Consider the following 22,798-nt stretch of genomic DNA (forward strand, 5'->3'; position numbering starts at 1 on the left):
CTAATGTGGGATAAGTTTAATAATACTAAACATATTAGTCTACTTAAAATTTTAAATTATTTAGCACGTATTATTTTATTTATTTATTTTGTTTAACAATATAATGAACATATTTACATATTTAATTCATCCGAGCCTTATAAAATTAAAATATTATTTGTATGATTTTCATTAGTTGAACCTAGCAGGCACAGAACTCGATGATATCATCATAAATAAAATTATTAAAAAATAAATAATTCCCGTTTAAATAAAAACAATTTTACGGTTCGAGTATACGGTTCAGTGTATATAGCTATTAGGTATCGTAATTTACCGATCGAAACGAAATAATGTATTATATTATGCGTATGGGTAAACATAATGTCATTATAGGATCTAACTAGCTAAATACTGTAGATGTTTAGGTTCAAATATGAGAATTTAGACGCATACCGAATACACGCACACACTTAAATGGAACTATTTATTTGTTTCTCTCTTCTGTCACTTTGAGGGGACAGGGTCCTAATAGTTTCGACGTTTAATAGCCTACAATTTGTCATATCATACTATTATTGAGTTTTTCAAAACAAACCTTGTGTGTGTCCCGGATAAGAAAGAGGTTATCTTGTGTATCCGAAACGATAGCGTTTGATTACGGAACTATGTGTGTGTTCCATCGCGCGTATACAATATAATATAATATAATGGCTTTTATCGACTTCCTCCGCAAGACCTAAACGTCTATTATTCCGTCGATATAACAAATATATTACATTAAATTTATTATTATCATTATCTATTCTGTAATTCTATGATATGTAAATACAATAGCCAATAGGCGATTTAATCTGTTTTCAAAACGATACATAGCTGATACTGCGTATTAGGTACGACAATATATAATATATACAGCCCTCAGACACTGGCGGGAATTTTAAACGAAACTCACGTGTTTACAATGTTTACATAACATTATTATTATTAATTATTATTATTATTATTAAAATATACGATAATATTATAGTATTTACTATTTACATGGCGATTTTAAAAATCCTTCGGTTATACACGATATTATATAATACGCACAACGTGATATTATACATAATATAATATCCAAGGTTACGACAGAGCATCGATGAGAATTAAAAATTCAAATAAGCCAATAAGTCAAAACGTTAAGTTAATATTAACCAAGTTAAGTAACTCGTTACTTTTAATATGTTTTTAATATTTCTAGTAAGCACCTACTACCTACTGGCTACTACCTACATTTTAACACTGGTATTGAAGTTTTTATAAACTAAGAGTGGTATAATTTTTTTATTAAAACTGTAGTACCTACACGCGCAGTTTTAGAGGTAATTAAGTTATTTTCAAAAATCAATAAGCTGGACCAATATATTATGTGGAAGACTATATTTTAAGTATTATAAGCAAGATTGGTATAGGTAATAGTTTGGATTGACGTTTATTTATTTTGTCGGTACCTATTTATCTAACCGAAAGTAAAATGTTATCTTTTAATCAAGTTATAATAATTGTATAATACTTGGTTAATGTTATTATCCATTTTTTTTTTAACTTTACTACAAAATTATAGAAAATATAAAACTCGACCCTAACAAATTCGATAACTCGCCTAGTCTTGATAATATCTGTACGGTACAATATCGCTCCTGCACGACCGCACCTCACTGGCTCAGCAGTTTATATTATGATTTTGTCTCGTACTCACACAATTATGATGTATGTTATACTATTATCATTATGTTATACCCTAAGACCAGACAGTGCACTGCTGCAACACCACCACCTTCAACCCCATTACAACAGACACCTAGCTCGTCATCCTCAACCCGTTCTCATAAATCCTTCCCAAAACCCGTCAATCAGATATTATATATATATATATGTGCGCCTCTTGTACACCACGTGCATTACACATATTATTATTATACAGAACGACTGAGTACGATACGATCGTAGAAGCTATGATGGTGACGCGTATGGTGTACAACAGTCGAGTGCGGAGCGCGTCTGTCGAGTGTTATTATTTTTCCCATAACGGCGACGGCGTGTAAAACATTATGTTTATTATTATTATTGTTGTTGTCGTCGTTGTTATCGTACAATATGACGCTGCGCTACCCTTGAGCCAGGCTTACGAGGAGCATATAATAATGTAATTACCTTGTTCGTGCGGTGTGTCCCCTTCCCCCCACCCCACAATAGGATCTAGATAGTGTAATGCGCGGACCGTCGTCAAAACAGACGCAATGGCTGTCTATATTATTTATTATTATAATACGTACGAGGGTGGGAAATGATTATTTGAGCGCCATGCGATGGCTTATACATTATATTATAGGTAAAGTTCGGCAAAACGTATTGAAAAATCATCTGTATGAAACGATTAAAACGCAGTTCAATACTGCTCCTGATCATCGAGCGCGTATCATTATCACCGAATATTCTTCGAAAATTATTCGAACAAGTTACAATAATTTAGGATATTAATTAACAACACATATAAATTATAATATTATATGCAATAAAAATATTATAAATGTATAGACGGAAAACTGTTTGAATAGATGTCTAATACATTTTGCGATTATATAGAATAGGTAGTAAAAACAGATACTCTTTTAAATGTCATGTGCACATATGCAATCTGTAGGGGGTCGCATATATATGCGATAAGTTGACGCAATTACCTCAAGATTTGTCAAGCTAAATTCATAAAGTCGTATTTGTATATACTAATACTGCCGCTTTTTGCCGAAGATTTTATTCGGTCAAACGCGTGTTCTTTCATAGACATGATGCACATTCAATAATGCAGTAACGACGAGTATAACTTTATTTTTACAAATTTTAAGTAGATGAATATATCACAATATAAATTCATTTTTTCGTACTATTTGTTTTTATCTAAATGAAACTTGGCCTATACTTCTTTCTAATACTTCTATTACTTGTACATAATATATAGAACTATAAACACGTAGGGTTCACATAGATTTTACGCTATACTTGGTTTTTTCTAAGTTGTACCTACGTATCCTCTCTCGATTTAACATTTTTTTTTTCCAAGTCACTCCCCTATAATATTATGTTGCACGCATATTATGTCGATGTGTGTACCTAGCTATATACGGTATATTATCCATTTGACTGCGCAATATGGACTTCACGTCGCAGCTCTGCTATACTCACCAAAAGAGTTTGTTTCGTCCGATCCGATAATGGAACGCGCGTTTAATAATATCATACATGTATATATGAAAAACCGTAACGGTATATTATATTCACACACACACACAGACTGCACTCCTCGCCACATATGTCGCCAGTCGTGGTGGTCGCCACCACACCACAGTCACCCTCGTCTCGTTTTGTCGACAACAATATGTGTGTAATTTAAAATTATAAAAAAAAATAAAACATAACTATTCTCGCGTGCGTACACTCGCTACACTATATATTTTATAACTACCCTCGTGGTAAAGACTTCCACCAAAGGGATGAACTCGCGACGGACGAATAATGGTCGGCCTGACCCGACATTTGTGTCGTATATTGCGTGCTCGTACCTATATACAACAGCACACACGCACAATAGCCCCTCGTCACGCGTAATTGAATAATAATGCAATAATTGAATCCTGCAGTACCGTACAATAAACATTATATAATATAATATATTATATATATATATACATATACACGTTATTATGGTAAATAAATTAACCGCATTTGATTAACCCATATTATGTGTGTGTATAGTCGTGGACGTTGCGCGCGCACCAGACCGATTTTGTGAGAGAAATGTATGTTAAGAGAGTGAACGAGAGGGCGAGCAGAGACTTCATCTAGCAGAGAGGCAGAGAGACAGAGACAGAGACAGAGACAGAGACAGAGACAGAGACAGAGAGACAGATAGATGCAGGAGATCTGCAGCTGGGTCGTATCGCGTCGTTGTATTTCATCTCCACCGGCCGCGGACATCAATTAAAAAAAAACGCAACGGAAATTTATGAATCCGTTTAATTACATACTATACACTCGCAATGTTTATTGGCGTATTGCGCAATCGTGCAGCTCCCTTCCCCCCCAAAAAAAAAACTCGCGCGCGCCGCTAACATTCTGGTCGGCAATAATTAATATTCCGTCGTCCGCGTTTAAGCTATTATATTATGTTATTGTGATAAAGATGGTAATTTATTATTAAGTATATAATAGTATTATTATTATCTCATAATCGTCGTTTAATTATCTTTTTAATAATATATGTAGGTACCTAGGTACGCGATACTGCTACGACCGCGATTGCGGTAGGTCGATATATATTATCATTATAACGACGGTTTATTCCGATAAGCTCGAACTTTTCAATTTTCTCTGTTTACGATATTTCCTCAGAGAAGTTTTTATACGAACCCTGGCGTATGTGGACGCCGTTGTTGTTGGCGTTTAATATTATATCAGAAGCTATAATATGTGTCACAACAGAATTTAGAAGTTTTAAAATGCGAAGCGAGTAGAAATAACTCTGGTCGTACGATTTGATCAATTGTAATATATATATAATATTCTATTATACGACATGCAGTCATGCAGACACAGCCTTCGGCACGATTCGTGTAGGATTGTGACAATTCAAACGGAATAAATAATAAAACGTCTTCATTATTCGATAAATCACGAAATATATTTCGACTTTGAATTGCATCGATTGTACGAATTATATAAAAAATGTAATGTCGCATTTTACACGTCATATTTACTGAAGCGGAAAACATATTTTTCGTCGGGTCGTGATGATACAATCACAAAAATCACGAGAGTTTTCCCAAATCGAGTCAACTAGCTGAAATATAAAAATATTCAGCTGCGGGGCAAATATTTTTGGGTGTATATGAATTTCTTGCATGCAAAGTTCAACGATTTCTAATGATTTTCAAGATTGGTGTGGCTTTATAGTATAGTTAGAATGTACAATCAACATGAATTGATTAGATGTATAATATGATTATGAAAGTTATGAAACTGATTTATGGTAAGGACTAAGAATAAATATGGAACGTAATTTTGAAGAAAAAAACAGTTTGAACATTATGATTAATGTAAAAAATATCTATACAAGGTTATACACTCTGTGAATTGTGATGTTCGATACATAATAATATTCTAGTATTTTACTTTTATGTTCAAATTAAGAACGCATTATTTATTATTACCCCGTTAAATGACATTTTTAGATTGTGTAAAATATGTAGTGCAGTTGATAATTGTTTATCGAGAGCTATATATTATACAGTAGTTATTTTTTGTACGTAAAATGTGTATAATAAGGTCGATTAAAAAAAAAAAAAAATAGGACTTGCAGTTAATGAAATAATAATTACAAATAAAATACGTAGAAATAAAAATGTTTACACGTATCGTTGAACTCCGTCGTCGGTTCGAAACGTATACGCAATTAAAATTGACTAAAATTAATAAGATAATAAATCTTGAGCGTTGAATTAATATATAATATCGAAACGTTGATTAAACGTTGATGTCGTGTTCTCCGACATTTAAACATATTTTATAATTGCCGTCACAATTTATTAATCCTGCACCCACACAAAACAGTATATTATTATTATTTTATTCCTTCGACATCGTTATACAGGTATATGCAATAATAATAATATTATTGTTATTATATTGCGGAGCCAAAATCGTACGCAGATTCATCCTCGTTTTCGTCACTTTATTGATCGTTCCTATAATTAGATATTTATTTTTTTGCTTTTAATATTACATGTTATTATCATATAATATCATTCTTTATAAATTATTATAATCTACTGAAATCGAACTATGCCGGTATGCTACATAGTAGGTATACCGACAACCTACCTACCTGTTGCATATTATACACGTCGTGTACTATTTTAATCCTTTTGAACGGTTGAAAAAATTTGTTATGGTACAAGTTTTTTTATTTAAATAGATTTCACTCGTTTGAGGTTTGATATAATTAAAAACCGCCAACTGACGAGTAACTCTACATAAAATAATATTATATTATAATATATGAACCGAACTGTGTTAATGCGATATAACACGAGTTCAATAGAATAAAAAAATAATAATAATAATTGTAAATATAATATACATACATATATTAATATTTTGTCGTTGACTTATCTAAAAATCGCGAATAGTTTGAGTGCGTTTTACAAACCTTAATCCGCGATGTCACGTGGTTAAACTCGTATTTTAATGATATCGCTTAGTTTATCAACTGCGCACATCTCTTAAAATAATACTTTGACTGACTTATTATTTTGCCAAACCACTTCGATCCGCGTGTTTGTGCATGAGTTTTTCAAAAATAAATAAATCCTCTCGACGTATATTTATTATTGTACCCTATTATGTCCACTCTGCAACCTTTCAATAATTATTACACAGTTGAATTTCTATAGGAAAATATGTGGTGTTGTACAAACATATTATATTATAATATATTGAACTATTTCATCATTGACGAATCGAATATTTGCGAAAGGTTTAAGTACGTGCTACAAACTTTTCACATCTATACCACCAATATCTCGTGGTAAAACTCTCATAATATAATGATATCACCAAGTTTATCAACTGCGCGCATCTCTGAAAAGTATACTTTGACTGACTTATTACTTTGATAGAACACTTTGATCCGTAAAAAAAATATAAAAAAAAAAAATTCTCTCTACGTCTAGTTGTTATCGTACCCACTTAGGTATCCACTCTGCAACCCTTCAATAATTATTCCACCGTTGAAATTCTCGAAAAACTATGTGGCGTCCTATACATACGTAATATATATTATATCATCTTACTCCACTCGTTATAAAAACAAACATTCTCAGACGGGACACCGCGACTATATAACTGCGAGGATACTTTAAAAATAATTCCATGCATCTTTGAAAATCAAGATCACTGCTATGAAGTAATACGGAAGGATAAGGGCTATCTGTCATCGATTAGGTGGCTTTCTGAAGTTTCATTTGGTTGCTAGGAGCGTCCTTAACCAAACACGATACCTCGGCTTGTTAGTTTGTGTTAAGATATTTAAGATTTTAAGATGGCGCAACTGCTCAACAGAAACTTTTTTGTCTTACCGAGTAGGTATGTCAATAGTGAGTCGACGACGGCCGTTCTACTGAAAAAATAAACTTTGTAACCTACTTAAAATATTATAATTTAACAAAATATTCATCATGATTCTTTTATTAAATACAGATTTACAAAGAAGTGACATTGTTTTTTTACTCGCACTGTATTATAATGACATGGCGTACGTACACAACCCGATCGCTAATATAATATAATATAATATTATATTTTATGCTTTATATATAAAATATTATACTTATATCTATATTATATACAATAATTTATATGCAATACGGCTTTTATGAGGGTATGAGGGAGCTATGTACTTACCGTACATCAACATTTTCAAAAATATTATCCACTAAAGTATTTACAAAAAAGGGCTGTTCTCATTTGAAAAACAAGCTTGTATCGCCACGGGACACTCGTTGAGTAGTAGAAAAAATATAAAGAACTTGAAAATATGGTCTTTAAGTATGTTTAAAAATTAAAAAAATCAGAATTTTTACCAAATTAATTTTTAAATGAAATAAATGGGGTGTACACCGTACATGCTTAGAGCACTCTGTATATACCGATATTTAAGCGTCACCGGAGGAAGGACAGGCGAGTGGATAGGTTATGGATTGCGGTGTGTGTGTGTGTGTTATTATATATACTTACCTACTGCAACTGCAGCATTATAATAATATATAAATATTATCATTATTCTTACGGTAGGAGGAGGTGTAAATCATCTCGCGCACGCGATGATGACAATGGTCTTCTGATTAAAAAAAAAAGACTTGCTTGCATCGTTTTTATAATATATACTATTATACACTTGTGGCAATATATAGGTAGGTAATATAATATGATAATAATATGATATAACGTCCGAGCGCGTTGACACGGCCGGCCGTGCCGTAAATTAGCGTCTCCACCCTCGTCTCATCGTCTAGTACGATAGTGCGTGTGTATGTGTGTGTGTGTGTGTTTGTGTGAGCACTGTCTTTTTCGGTCGTTTACAAATTATAATAATAATAATAATTTCTACGTACTTTTATTTATTTATATATTTATGTGGTAGGTACACGCGATGATAATATTAAACTTTGTGTGTGTGTGTGTGTGTGTGTTTGTGTGTGTTTATTATATCGTCGCAGTAGTGTAGGTACCTAAGTCGCGACTACCATTTTTTTTCTATTTGGTTCGTTAATATTCCAAAGCGCACGCCGACCGTAAGTATAGCCGTCTCTCTCTGTTTAGGTAAAACAACCGCGTCCGCGTGCGCGGGGACACGTGTGCGTTTTTTATTATTATAGGTATATAATATTATGTGTATATATTATTGTTTTTGTGTTTGTATTTTTCTCTTTTACTACTAAGGTCTACGATTGCCACTGCCGCCACTGAAAAAAAGAGTATTTTCAGACACCGGGGTGGCCTCGTAAACATATTATAAATTATAATACAGTATTGTGATTTGTAATATACGCAGCGGAAATAATATTTTTGCTAAATTTAAAACGAGTACGATACATACATACTGTAATATAATATATAAACCTACTCGCCGGTCAGTGTACCGTGTAAATTATTTTACAAAAATAAACTTTGATTACTTACTTCTGTTTTTTTTTTTATATATACACTTACACCGCTATTATTGACGGTGCTTTTGGATTTCTCTCTATACATTATCATACTGTAAGTACTGGGGGGTTTTCAATAAATTTCTATACTTACAAAAAAATAATTTTTAAAAACAATTTTAATACAGTGTGATCATTATAATGGTGCTATAAAGACGTGCAAAAAAATCAAAACCACATACCCAACTTAAAAGACTTAATATGTGCAATGGAAAACAAATCCCTTACTCCAGTATTTCTCAACTATTGTGGTACGCGGAACTTTCGTGTATAGGTGGTACGCGAGTCTTGAAGTCGATTTAATAAAATCTGGAATTATTATTAATTTTGGTGTTGTCCAAACGATCTATACAGTTTCTAATACATTTTCCCACTTATTACAAACAAAAAAATAATAGAAATAAATTAAACAAGAATACGATTTAAGACTTAAATTTACCATAATATGGAGCTACATCACCAATCGTCTTACTTAAGTATTTAAAGTTTAAACAATAATAATTATTGGTAATAATATATTTGTATTATAATAATAATAAAAATAATAACTGTAGGTATACATATTTCATTTTACTTTTATGTAGTAAATGCTTATATTTACTCATAATTATGTAATTCATAATAAAAGAATCCGTAAAATAACGTATAGATACATTCTTTAATAAGCAAAAATAAAAGTTTTTTGACCAAGCGGTACAAGAAAATTTTCAAAATGTTGTGTTCGGATATAAAAAGATTGAGAACCGCTGCCTAATACTCAAATGTTAAAAACACGCAGATATACGCCACAAAATCCAACTTCCTGGATTCCTCTAAAAAGTAAACTATAACACTGAAAGCGTCAATCAGACAAATAATCCAGATCATGATGTCTGAGAACAAAATGTGTAAACAATTGTGTTTGCGAGGTTGGCTAATAAATCCCAAGCAATTGATGATCTACAGCGTGGTCAAAATGTTTAATATAACATAATATCGGCCGCGTAGAATAATTTATGAGGGCTTGGGGTCTTTTCGAAAACCGTTTAACAACGCTTTCTCCGCAGATATATCATACATACATGCACATAACGTACATATAATAATCTTATATTGAACGTTAACAATCCCGTCAACACTTTGGCATAAATAATATTATTTTCTACCGTCAACATGTTACATAAAATCAACCTCACCGACTCGTACGCATAATGTAGTTGGCATAGTAAATTATAACAACGACTAAAACGTATAATAATCTAATATTATTACGACGATGACGACCGGAAAACGCGTATACGAGTTTAAATCGACGTGACGATGAAGTTTTTGGACTTGTCGTCGCTGTTTATTTTTGTATCCGTTTTTTTCCATAACGTACACAAACATAATATATTTTTATAATATTATATGAATACGAATTTCGGCGACGTTCGACCGGAAACGATTAGCGACGGCGACGATGCGATGCTGTCACACGTGTGCGGGGGGAGGAAGTTTCGTCTTCCCGAAAATAAAAAAATAAATAAAACAGTGGTGCGGCGCGAGCGACGTATTATTATATTACAATAATATACGCGGCGATGATGGCGAGCAGTAAAAAAATAAAAAATTCGTAAAAGCGTCTTGAACTCAATATAATATATAATATTGTGCGTTGTAGACGCGCCCGCTCCGCGGTAAAGCACTTAACGCCCTTTTTTTCTCCGTTTTTTAGCGCACGTGTTTGGCTAAATTCCGACGGGTTAAATAGACGGTTGAAAAATAAGTAAGACCCGAGCATTATCGGTATGTGCGTGGTTTGGCGATAATATAATTATGAAATGATGATTGTTTGTCGCCGACATTTGCTCTCTTGCACGAGTATACGTCTTCAGTTACCGTATGAAAAGTACCTATATACATGCACTGAATTTTATTTTATTTTACTATAATATTATAATGTACTCAACAGCACTTGTACGGAGGCACTCGCAGGTTATCGACAACCCCGCAGTGGCGACACATGTGCCGTTCACGTGGTCGCCAAAGACCCAGAGGAATACGCCACTGCTGTCGTATCGTTTTATGGCCGCGGGCGACTCCTCATCTGCGAAGGTAGTTAAAACCCGGTATACGGCTGCAAGTCTCCGGACCAGACGTATAATATAGCGGTCGTCATCGTCGTAGTCATCTCCCGTGAAAACGCTACACACCCAAACGACGGTTATTTTTAAAATAGAAACGGGCACTATATAGTACGCAGGACAGGACAGTGATGACGACGACCCTTTAAGTATCCGAGTGTCAGAAATCAAAATCGTAAATGATTTATTCCGTATTCGGTATAGTCCTGCAGTGCGTCACTATAAATTATTAAACACTTTTAATTTTTAAAACCGAAACTTAAGTTGAAGTTGATAAAACGCGTCTAACCGGAATCTAGACTATGGTAAAAAAAAACGGACGATAAAATAAGTAGACGTTTGTCGACATAAAAAACACATCAAACAGTGTACTCGTTCAAATTTTGATAAAGACGCATTAAAAATTTGGAGAAAAAAAAATCATACGATAAATTACAGTATAATATATTATCTTTCTTAAATAAAAATAGCGGTATTCAATTTGTAAAAAAAATTATACCTATCACAGCGGGCACTCGTTTTAAATGGAAAAAAATCAGAGTATTTAAAATATTAAAATTCGAATAGATAAATAATTATAAAGTATAATAATATAATGAGGTGAACAATATGCTTGGCGATGAACCACCCTGTACATATTATACTACGCTACGCCGTTTTATAATATTATATTAATATTGTCGTGTGGTTTTGAACGTTTCGATGACCCACCGACTACACACGGACATCGCTCGGACATAACAAAACATAACACAATGGACTCTTCTCCACATTAATGCGTGTCAAGCTACACAGTTGGATTTTAGGAGAACGTGATGATTTTCTCTTCTCTTCTTTTCACTTAATCGCTCCATCGTAGAGGTCTACACGATAATATGGTTTATTGTACGTCATTGTTGTACAACGACGATGAGCAGTCTTTGTAATATCATTACGTATCATATATATTACAATATGGTATACTATCGTTAATATTGTTGTTATTATTATTATTATTATTATTATGAATTACGATAATATAGCAATATACTATAATACAGCTGACTTTGTTTGGCCTTTTCGACCCGTTCGAGCTTGAAAAAAATATGACCAAACCATACTGATTCGAATAACGCTGCGGCGCATTTCACGCCTTTTTTTGTGACGAAAAAGAGCGGACCATTTTTTGTAAATATAATATACTTTTAAAGCGTGTCGCGTCGTAGTCACACACGTGCAACAGAAATATGAAGAAAAAATATTGTCTTATATCATTCCCGAACAATAAAAATAAAATATTGTACATTGTTAAATCATATTCGTACCTCATCGAGGGTATACGCTCAGCAGCATATTATATAGTCACCATACGTTTTATATAAAGGGTGATTCACCAAGCATACTCGCCCCCGTTTTTTTCTAATGAATTTATTCAAATTCTGATTTTTGTGGTTTCATACTATAATGGAAAATTTTGTCGAACATTTCGATATACCTAATTCGAAATTCCAACTAGTAGTTTCTCAATTATTAAAATGTTAATACTAAGGTCCTTAAAAGTGGTTTTACAAAAATATAAAATATATACTTTAATATTATATACACTATTAATTTTACAAATTATAAGTGTTGATAGATAATATTAATTACTATATTTACATTTACCATCACCATGAACCCATATCTTTCGGACCCATTACCAAGGACCTGCAATTATATCCTTGTAGTACACAAAGTTAAACGACACAAAACTTCTCGTTCGTATTTTGATTTTGATGCGTCAACATTTTGAGAAACGTTTTTCATTTGAAAATCAGAAATTTGTATCTCAATAGGAGACTCGTCCTTAAGTAGTACAATACATTTCAAGAATTTGAAAATATGCTCTTTGATTAAGTATATTCTTTAAAAATGTCAGAAATAAAAATGTCAATAACTACATTATACATTAAAATCATTACATACCAAAAAAGGGGTCAACATGATCGGTAAACCACCCTGTACCACCCTGTACGACTTCGTATGATATTATACAATAATCTATACATATATAAATCGTTTTGGTCGGAGGGTCGCCCGGTTGAACCACGTCCCTTCGATATGCGACTGAAAAAACATACGAAACATGTGTGTGGAAAACGTCAAATATTGTATTACCTCTACAATTTCGGCTCGTAGAATAATATATGTCCTATATTACAATAAGATCCTATGTCGTATCCAATTCTATTTTAAATTAGTGAAAATATACGGAAAATGTGAGCAATTACAAAAATAATTGCACGACGCAATAATGATAAAAAATAAGGCGTGTGCGAGAGTAATATGTTGGAACTCGGTAACCGAATATGGTCGTCTCACGTGTAAAAGTCACCATCATTTGTATACTGATATTGAGGTTATAGCTTTATACACAATTCCTTCAAATTTTACACGAGAAAAATAATCGCATATTTTAATGACACTGAAGACGTAGGCGTATAATGTTTTAGTTGGTATAATAGTTTTATTTTTGAAATGAACTATTAAATTTATACATAACGTGCACTTGTGAGATCATTCGTGATTCATTTCAGTAAATATAAGTAATGTTCAGAGTTAACTTATTTTTAAAGAATTAATAATTATTATAATCATCGAGAAACATATTATAATATTATTGTAATTGTTAATATAATTAAAAAATATCTTTTATTTTTGAATAGGTAGTTTAATATTGTAGTGTATCTAATTATAAATAATTATAATATATTTTTAAAACGATAAGTGAATGGAAAGTAATGGCCGTTTTCGAAAGGCTATATTATAATATTATCCATTATACAATGTATATAATAATTTATAACATGGATTGATATAATTATAATACGTGAATAGTGTATTGTACGAGAGTTATATTATAAATATATTATACAACTATGTTGTACACGGAATGGTACTATATATATTTCAGTCCCAATCGTAAATCAAGCAATACTCAATAATGGGCTTAAGACGTTGTAAATGCGTAGTATAAAATGTACCTACTATAATGATTTATGGAGTTGTTTTTTTAAATCAAATATAATCAGCGGGCTCGTGACAGTAGGCACGTCATCGTTTTGGAACACATATTATATCAATTTTAATATTTCCCAATGTCATCGCGACACGTTAGATTAGGTACGCGTCAACCAATAACTGCTTCTGGTCGCAGGGTGCGGAAACGAAGCTTTTTAAAGAAATCAAAAAATAATGTTTGTACAGCTTAATTAAACGATTCGAGGAGTCCACAAAATTGTATTCGATAAAATTACCATTGAATTATTATTATAAAACATTGGGTACATCATGGACTAAAAACTGCAGTAATATATATGCATATATAAATACATGTATTTTATACAATATGGTGTTCAAACGTGTGAGGAGGTGATGAGAATACTACAATATTATAAATGATCGAATAGTGCAAAATCAAATCTATCCCCCCCCCCTCCCCACGACAAAATCATTTGACCAACAGTGGTAAATTGTTGGACTTGAACGTATTCGCAGATTACGTTAATAAATTATTATAGGATTTGAGCCCTGAACATAATACAAAAACCGGAACTATACCCAATTTTTTGAAAATTCTGCTCATTTAGGTACCTAGCTCTCATCGGCTGTGTCGGTACCGTCACGGGAACGAGACTCCTATACAGTAGCAGCGTAGTATTAGTATAATATAATATACACTGAAATCCGATATTAGACGAAAATATATTATTTTGCAGCGTCCATCACGGGTCGGGAAGTCGTTATAACGCCAAATTGGGGAACGGTGCGCATATTATTACCTAACATTCGACATTCGTTATTAATTATATATATTTTATTTCGTGAAATATCGCATCGGACCCGACATCGTTATACGCATACAACGAGTAAGGTACCTCTATTATATTATACACCCCGCGCATCGTGTTTCAAATAAAATATTCACCCGCCATGTTTTAATGATGCTGCAGATGGATACGCGCGTATGACCCGTGTAATGCTGGCATATTACCTATAATGATATAATATATATTATACATTATATTTTACTACTATACGTCTATACCATAATATATATACCAACAATTTATTTTTCATTTTTATACATTTCTTCCCCGTCCCACGGTGCCGGTGTCGTGCCATGTGTGTACCTTACGAGGGTGAATGTGTGTGTGTGTGTGTGTGTGTGTGTGTGTGTGTGTGTGTGTGTGTGTGTGTGTTACGATGACCGCTTTCCAGCCAGTAAAATAATGTTTACACGATATAACGCACCGTAAAATTTAAAAAAAAAAACTCTAACTCGCTGCGGAGCGTTCGATATATTATTGTAGGCGAAGGTACTTTGGCCCCAGCTCGGTGGTATTCATCGAGAGATTAGATAAAAACGTCGTCCGAATTCTGTGTGATTGTTGGTTTCCCTAGAGTAAATATAAGTACACAAAAACCGATATCTGTGTTTTTACACGCGCCGTTCCACCCGACTTAGCTGCGTTATTGATTTACTCGATCGTTCTTGTAAGTGCGTACCCATATCCAAAACGTCTACGAGTAAAGTGCGTTTAGGTATAAAATATATATAGGTACATATAATATGGGCGCAGTGTTTCGGGGCGAGGGCAAAGGTAAACATTACAATAATATGGCATAGGTATAATTATCACCGAACAATATATAGGTGTAAATAAGAGATGTCTAGGGTCCGACAGTCAGTCGTCACAGATGCATCACCTGTACGTGATGGTTACACCAAAAATCTCTGTTGGACTCGCCGCGACACTCAAATCATATTTATTTATTTATTTATACTATTACAAAACAGACCCATTACTGTAACGAACAATTTTTCATTAAGTTAGATGGGACGTTCATTATAGACGTTTAATTTATAGTGCATCATACGATGGATTGAATGCTGACGGACGTGTAGTTTGTACACGTGGGGTGGAATTACGAAGTGGGTGTGGGCAAGCCCGGATTAAAGGGGGGTCCAGGAGGGGCCATGGTCCTCGGGCCTCAATAGTTACAATTTATTTAGGAGCCTCAGATTCGTCCATGTTTTCATTATAGGCTATAACACTGCATAAATCAGCTAAAAAAAAATTGATGATTATTTAGCGCGGAAAAAAGCTTGTAAATTATAATTTATAAATAAAGTTATTAGTCATTATTTATTGCTCTGTACATATTACCTATATATATTTATGATAACGGGTACCTAATATTAAATAATATAATACACATTATTATTTTTTTTTCGTACAGGGGCCTCATTTAAAACTTTGGCCCCTGGGGCCTCAAAATGTCTTAATCCGGGCTTGTGTGTGGGAGCGAAAAGGAATCATCAATTTCACTAATGAAAAGATGGATAGTGCTTCAATGGAACGGTTGTTGGTATGGCGATACACTATAATACCTAACCTTTCCATAATTAATATTTAATACCTATACACTATATTATAGGCAATAAATAATAGGTAGGTAGCTGGCTGTTTTATTTCACATATCGTATATTACAACAATAACGTATGTACGTTCTAATTTCAGCAGATTTCACATCATATATTGATAGTAGGTATACATAATAATATTATTATCAATAACAGAATATATTATCAAACAGACCTTCGACGATGTGCAGTGTACATTCAGACATCGCGTAATGTACGATGGAAATCCGCACGATATAGTGTGCCTAGGTACATATTTTATTATTATGTTAGTACATTTGTGCGTCATAATGGTATCCATCGATACACGACGATATCTGTTTATCATCCGTCCTACGCGCGGCCGTCATAGATTTAATGGTTGTATCAACACCCTATGATACTATATATGATACACATATACGCGGAACGAGGCGCGTACGTACATACACATCGTCTGCACATCGTCTCGGCCCGGTGTTTATACACATTATTATTATTATTATTATTATTTACGCCCTGTGCCTCTGTACACGCACACACACCCGCGTGTATTATAAAATAGTATATTTACGTATATTACGTGATACACGAGCACGCGCCTCCAACAATAACATAATATAATAATATATTATTATTATTGTTGTACCGGGCCTCACGATAGTCCCTTATCATCATCACACTGCAGCACACGCACAACACCTGTTTGAGTCCGTCAACCACCCGGCGGCGGCCAACCCCCGGAAAAAAACCCACCCCGCAGCGCATGCACACCCCGCGCTTCTGCGGTGCGGTCGAAAGACGAGTTGTTTCCCTAAAATAGCCTGCAGAGTTTATAACACAATATTTTGAGCTGTTACAAGACGAGGCAAGCGTATATGATATCTTAAATTTTCATATTTATAGGTAGGTGCACGTCATGTATTGCAGTGACGATTGAGACGACGACGATGAATGACGTGCAGGCGTGTGATGGACGTGAGACTTACCATTTACGTATATATGTATATATATATATATATTATACCTGTTGACTGTTTGAAATCGTTACAAATAATACGTGATTAACTCCACTACTGCTGCTGCTGCCACTGTGACTAGACAGCGTATAGGTTTAAGGATTAAACAAATATAGACGCGCGTAAAAGATAAATAAGGTTAAACAAATACCATAAAATATTATATTCGATAAACGGTATTTGATTTAATATATTATGATGTCTCACGGATGAGTATTTTTCGTTTCGTCTGTAAGGTTTACACATAATACGTCAACGAGCTTATTACGTACCTATGTATAATATTATAATACGACCGCGGTACCTACACATATAGAGATGTTTTTCTGTACGGATTTATTTTCTTGTAATACCTAAATTATATGACATCGCACCGCGTAACCGGTACCTGTAATAAATAACGCTATTATTGAGACATTATAATATACGTTTGAAACTCATCGCGAAGACCGCATTATTTTTTAATCGTATAATTGGATTTTGAAGATTATAATAATAATATGTTTGTAAGCATGGTGTCGGTGTGTATTGATATAGGCTTAAAACTAGTATACAGATTCTCTTTTTTCCCCAAAAATTATTTATTATATTTACCGACTTCACTTGTGCTTTCTTTTGCTCTTTTATATCAGAACCGTCGCATGCACGGTAGAAATAAATAATATGTCTTACGTGCGTGTATTTATCTGTGAAACAAATTCTATTGAAATTATATTTAAGTGTGCTTGTGCATATTTTGGACAATAAATATTTAATTGTCTTGAATTAAATTATTCAACTATTAACGATAAGTATGTGTTATTTGTTCGTACACGTCTTATCAAAAACATATTACGTTAACATTTTGGACGAACGAATATAACTTTTTTACGATGGCGGATGTTATAGTTATAATACACTCGGGTGTATTGAATTATAACAATATTGTTGTGAATGTTGTGGTACACTTTATTATAGTCTGGGAGCGGTTTATAATATAGGTATGAATATTATGGATGTTACTCTGCTGACACTTGAGGATAGGTACTCAAAGGTCAGCTTAATGATGGAATCGTAGTTTTACATACTCATCAACAATATACCCATCCACGGTGTATTGTATCCATATGCATTTCAGATTAAAAAAAAATTCAAATAAAATATAAATGCCCATTAAATCATCAAATCAAGTGACTATACACTCGTACATTATTATTATTATGGAATATGACTTAATGGTTACGGTCCTAATGTTTGGTTGCCGCGGTCATTGAGTTAATTATTATTGTTCGTATATATAATAATATAATATATTATAAGTCATATTATACGACCACAAGCACCATGTGATAAGTCCGCGTGCAGTGTGTGTGTGTGTGTGTGTGTGTGTGAGAGAGAGAGATTAGCGTGTGAACTGAGCTCCGATCACAATTATTATTTTCACAGTATAATAATTTAATTTCGAGATTCAGTGAGCTGTCATCATATTGAACTCGTAAAAACCATATCGTGTGACGGATTCACATTATAAACGCCGAAATTTATCGTCTAAATGCAAGTCGTTATGACGTGTATAATATAGTTTTAGGGAACGAGAAAAATACATAATATACATTAAATATATATGTATAGTGTCGATAAAAGTCAAACGGTACAAAGAGATACGTTTCGTGATGTCCGTCTGTCGAGATGGATTTGTTATTTTTCCCTCCGAACCGGATATACTACCTATATACATGAGTCCATGACGTGATGTTGTGGTCGCAAAACGTCTCTTTCTTGCTGTGACATATTACATATTATACTATATAGGTATTTAGATATTAGTAAAGATGGACCGCCGGAGGATGAAAAGATTACGTCCACGGCACGTTTGCGAATCGTAACGACAGTAACTTGAGACGATTTTATTTAGTTTATACGTGGGATACACGCTAATGTATGGGATTTCGAGCTCATCAACAAAATGTGTCTGAGGTTTAAATATTTCAATGCGGTTTTATTCGACATCAATTATTTCGAGTCGTTCAATCTTAAATTTTATATTATATGTAGGTATCAGCTGGTTTATATAACCTATACTTATACATATTATATACACAAAACAAAAAGTTGCAATAATTTTTATTGGTATAAATTCTATACATAGGTTTACAATAAATCTCTATGCAGTTGCTTAAAAGTAAAACAATTGAATTAAATAAAATCGTACGATACTATTACTGAATGATTAATATAAGATAAGAGAACGTCTTATCTATATGGATTGATGATACGGAATTAATGTGTCTAGGCTATATAATGTGTATATAAATAATATTTTAGGTACTAATATCTTTGTAGAAAAACATATTATACTGCGGAGGAGGTTGTCATGTTATCACGACGAGAAATTTATGAATCTTCCTTATGTGCATGTAGGTATATTAATATGATAAATATGATCTACGATCAACGCGGGGAGATCGAGGAGATGGTGTTTAAATGTGTTACAATTTATGGTGGCGGCCACTACATTATTATATACGTATATGTGGCGGTGTTCGAGGGAGTAGGAGAAAACGACTGGCTAATGAATTATTTCGAACCCTGATTTTTATTTATACGTGACAGAGTCTACATCATTTCCAGAACCTAATTAAACTGGAGATTTATAATATTCATGTATATTGTATAACAACCGTGAAGCTTTTTAATCTAATTACAAGTTCTGTGCGCTTACTATCTTGTATAGGTAACGTCGAAACGGTATCGGTTTATTAAAATCTAGATAGAAATGTAATAGAATAAAACCTACTTCCATCACGAATACGTAACCAGCTGTTATTATAATATTATACATGTGACGAAAAAATCTATAAATAGGGTTATAGGTAGATATCCGTATATTATAACGATTTACTGTAATTAATAAGGAAATAATATGTAATTGTATTTAGTCAACATTTCAAACAAGAGTAACAAAAAATCTATTCAATCGTACCACATATTATCTATTATACGTGTTTATTCACTTATCATACCTGCATAGAATAAGACCAAAATATTATTGTTGTTAAAATTTCAAATTTTAATCCAATTTCAGTTCTCAGGGTACATATATTTAAGGGTGTATAATATTATAAATTCTGTCTTTGCTGCAGCGTGTTATTGTTTACACCGTGCGCAATGTGTTTTCTTGCGCAGGGTTGACATGGTCCACATTTTGGACGTTTCGAGAAAAACAGATGGTACCAACACGATCGACCCCGCATGTGTCCTCCGATCGAAAAACAACGTGCGATGATTTGCGCTTAAATGCACTTATATGGTGCTATATGTATTATGTATGTATAGATATACTATGATGTACACTATACAGCCTACAGGAACCTATTTATACGCACTATAATATATAGCTGCCCACAGCCGCCAATGTCAAATCCTCTTTTACTCAAAATTTCAGTTGATAAATGTCTGGTGTCTGAAAACCTGCGACAATCGTCTAACCAAAAACTATAACTCTATTTTTTACAGCCGATTTTCGTCTTGCGTCGATTACGGTATACTATATACTATAGTCTATAGTAAATAATATAATAACAATTATAGGAAAATTTTCAAACGTCTGCAGTAGTGTACAAGTGGAACGCACATGCAGGATATTTTGTGGAATCCCGCAGGACGCGTAACACATTATAATATTATTGTAACAATATTGCAGTTGTATGCGCAAAAAAAATTTAAAAAAAAAAAGCGAAATGTGTGAGCATAAAATCTTACTTGGCGAGCTGGTCGGCTGCTGCGGTCTAGTTTGTTATTACGATGTGTGTATAATAACTCGCCGTACTTTTATGAAACGCCGGTCGTCAGGCGAATTCGCGGGACTCGACGAAATCCATGGTCGAAACGCGTATATTATTAGACCGGTGTGATGATATTTTATACTCGGTCCACTGTAATGTTATGTGGGAGGGTTATGCGATATATTTCGATCTGCAGTCGAGTTTTCCGGACAAAACTACGTATACGCGTGTCGTACGCGCACTGTTCGATTAATTTTTTTTTTTAATTTCAAACTGCGACAAAATTGAAAATAGTACAAGCAATTTTTTATACGGAAAGAAATCGCGAGCGGGCGAATGTACATTGACGCGAAACACACGAGCGATGCGGTCGTCGGTTGGACTGTGTCTGTCGTGTGGCTGATAATAATATAAACACACTGTGGCGGCGGCGGCGGCGTAAGTACTATTCTTGTGTTGCGCGCCGCCGCGCTATATCCTTTGGCCGGAGTCAGGAAACGCGCCGCTGCCATTGGTCCGCCGCGCCAGGGTAAACGTTCGCCCTCCTTCTCCGCCACCGCCGCCAGCACCGCCGGTCGCGCGTACAAACTGAAAAAAATAATAACAAAATATAAGCATTTATATTTATTTTATGTATAAAATGTATACTACCTACCTATATGATTGTACGTCCAAGTCAATTATGATGAGAGCTTCGGCTGGTCATTTTGAATACATAATATAATATAGATGTTATAGTAGACAATTTCTAATTAGAAATTTCTGAAAAATTGTCATTCATTTATCTGAAATATTTTCACGTATCGTCATACATATTAAGTATATAGATTGAGTACGATGTTATAATCACCTATATTTGTCGTATTAGATATAATATTATTTTCAAATTTGGGGAAATTGTATGTATACAAGTAAAACAATTACACGATTATAATATAGGTAGCCGTTTATTATAGGTTTAATTTAAAAAATATTACTTTCCACTAAATAATTTTAACACAACACACCCACTATATTTGTGATTATATTATTATTTATATTTTACCCACATAGCGTCTCCAAATATCAATCTCTTAAAGTCGGAAATATAATATTATCTATAATAAATAATAATATTTGAAATTAAAAAATTATAAACCCGCTTCAAAGCGTCGAATATATTATATATATTGGGGATGTTAGCCTTGCTGAATCGTACATGGTATTACATATAATATATAGGTAGCAAATCACAGACTTAAAGAGACACGTCATTCGAGTTCTACAAAATAAAAATAATATAAATGACACACGTTCATTACATATTATAATATTATATGCTATTAAACTTTTAATATCTTGAAAATAAATGTAATTCCAAAGCGAAACACATAATGAAATAATATAAAATTGTAAATAAGAGGATGAACTATATTATCATGATAATACATACAACTGATCTTTTAATATAGTTCTGAAAGAAATTATCGATCTGCTATAACTTTCAACAATTTTTGAATATTTCAAATAGAAATCAATGCATTGACATGTCGTCATACTTGGGTGAGTTTATATAGCAATACGTATCGTATACATAATACATATATATATATATATATATATAGGTTAGTGCTTATAATTCTAGATAATAATACTATTGTAACGTGGCCAGGGAGTGACCAAGGGGTGGCCAATAAAAATGTTATTAAATATGAGATG

The 22,798-nt window shown here is 33.3% G+C and overlaps 1 protein-coding gene across 2 annotated transcripts in view; it reads right to left on the minus strand.

The window, feature by feature from the left end:
- LOC100161175 (fibroblast growth factor receptor homolog 1) overlaps positions 1-21,529 on the minus strand; it is a 37,396-nt gene extending 15,867 nt beyond the window's left edge. For both annotated transcript variants that reach the window (XM_008186561.3, XM_001943120.5), the window contains exon 1: positions 21,078-21,529. The gene's annotated coding sequence lies outside the window, so the exon portion shown is untranslated. The remainder of the gene's footprint in view (positions 1-21,077) is intronic.
- Between the last annotated feature and the right edge of the window lie 1,269 nt (positions 21,530-22,798).

Source organism: Acyrthosiphon pisum, chromosome A1 (genome assembly GCF_005508785.2).
Source record: "Acyrthosiphon pisum isolate AL4f chromosome A1, pea_aphid_22Mar2018_4r6ur, whole genome shotgun sequence".
Classification (NCBI taxonomy): domain Eukaryota; kingdom Metazoa; phylum Arthropoda; class Insecta; order Hemiptera; family Aphididae; genus Acyrthosiphon; species Acyrthosiphon pisum.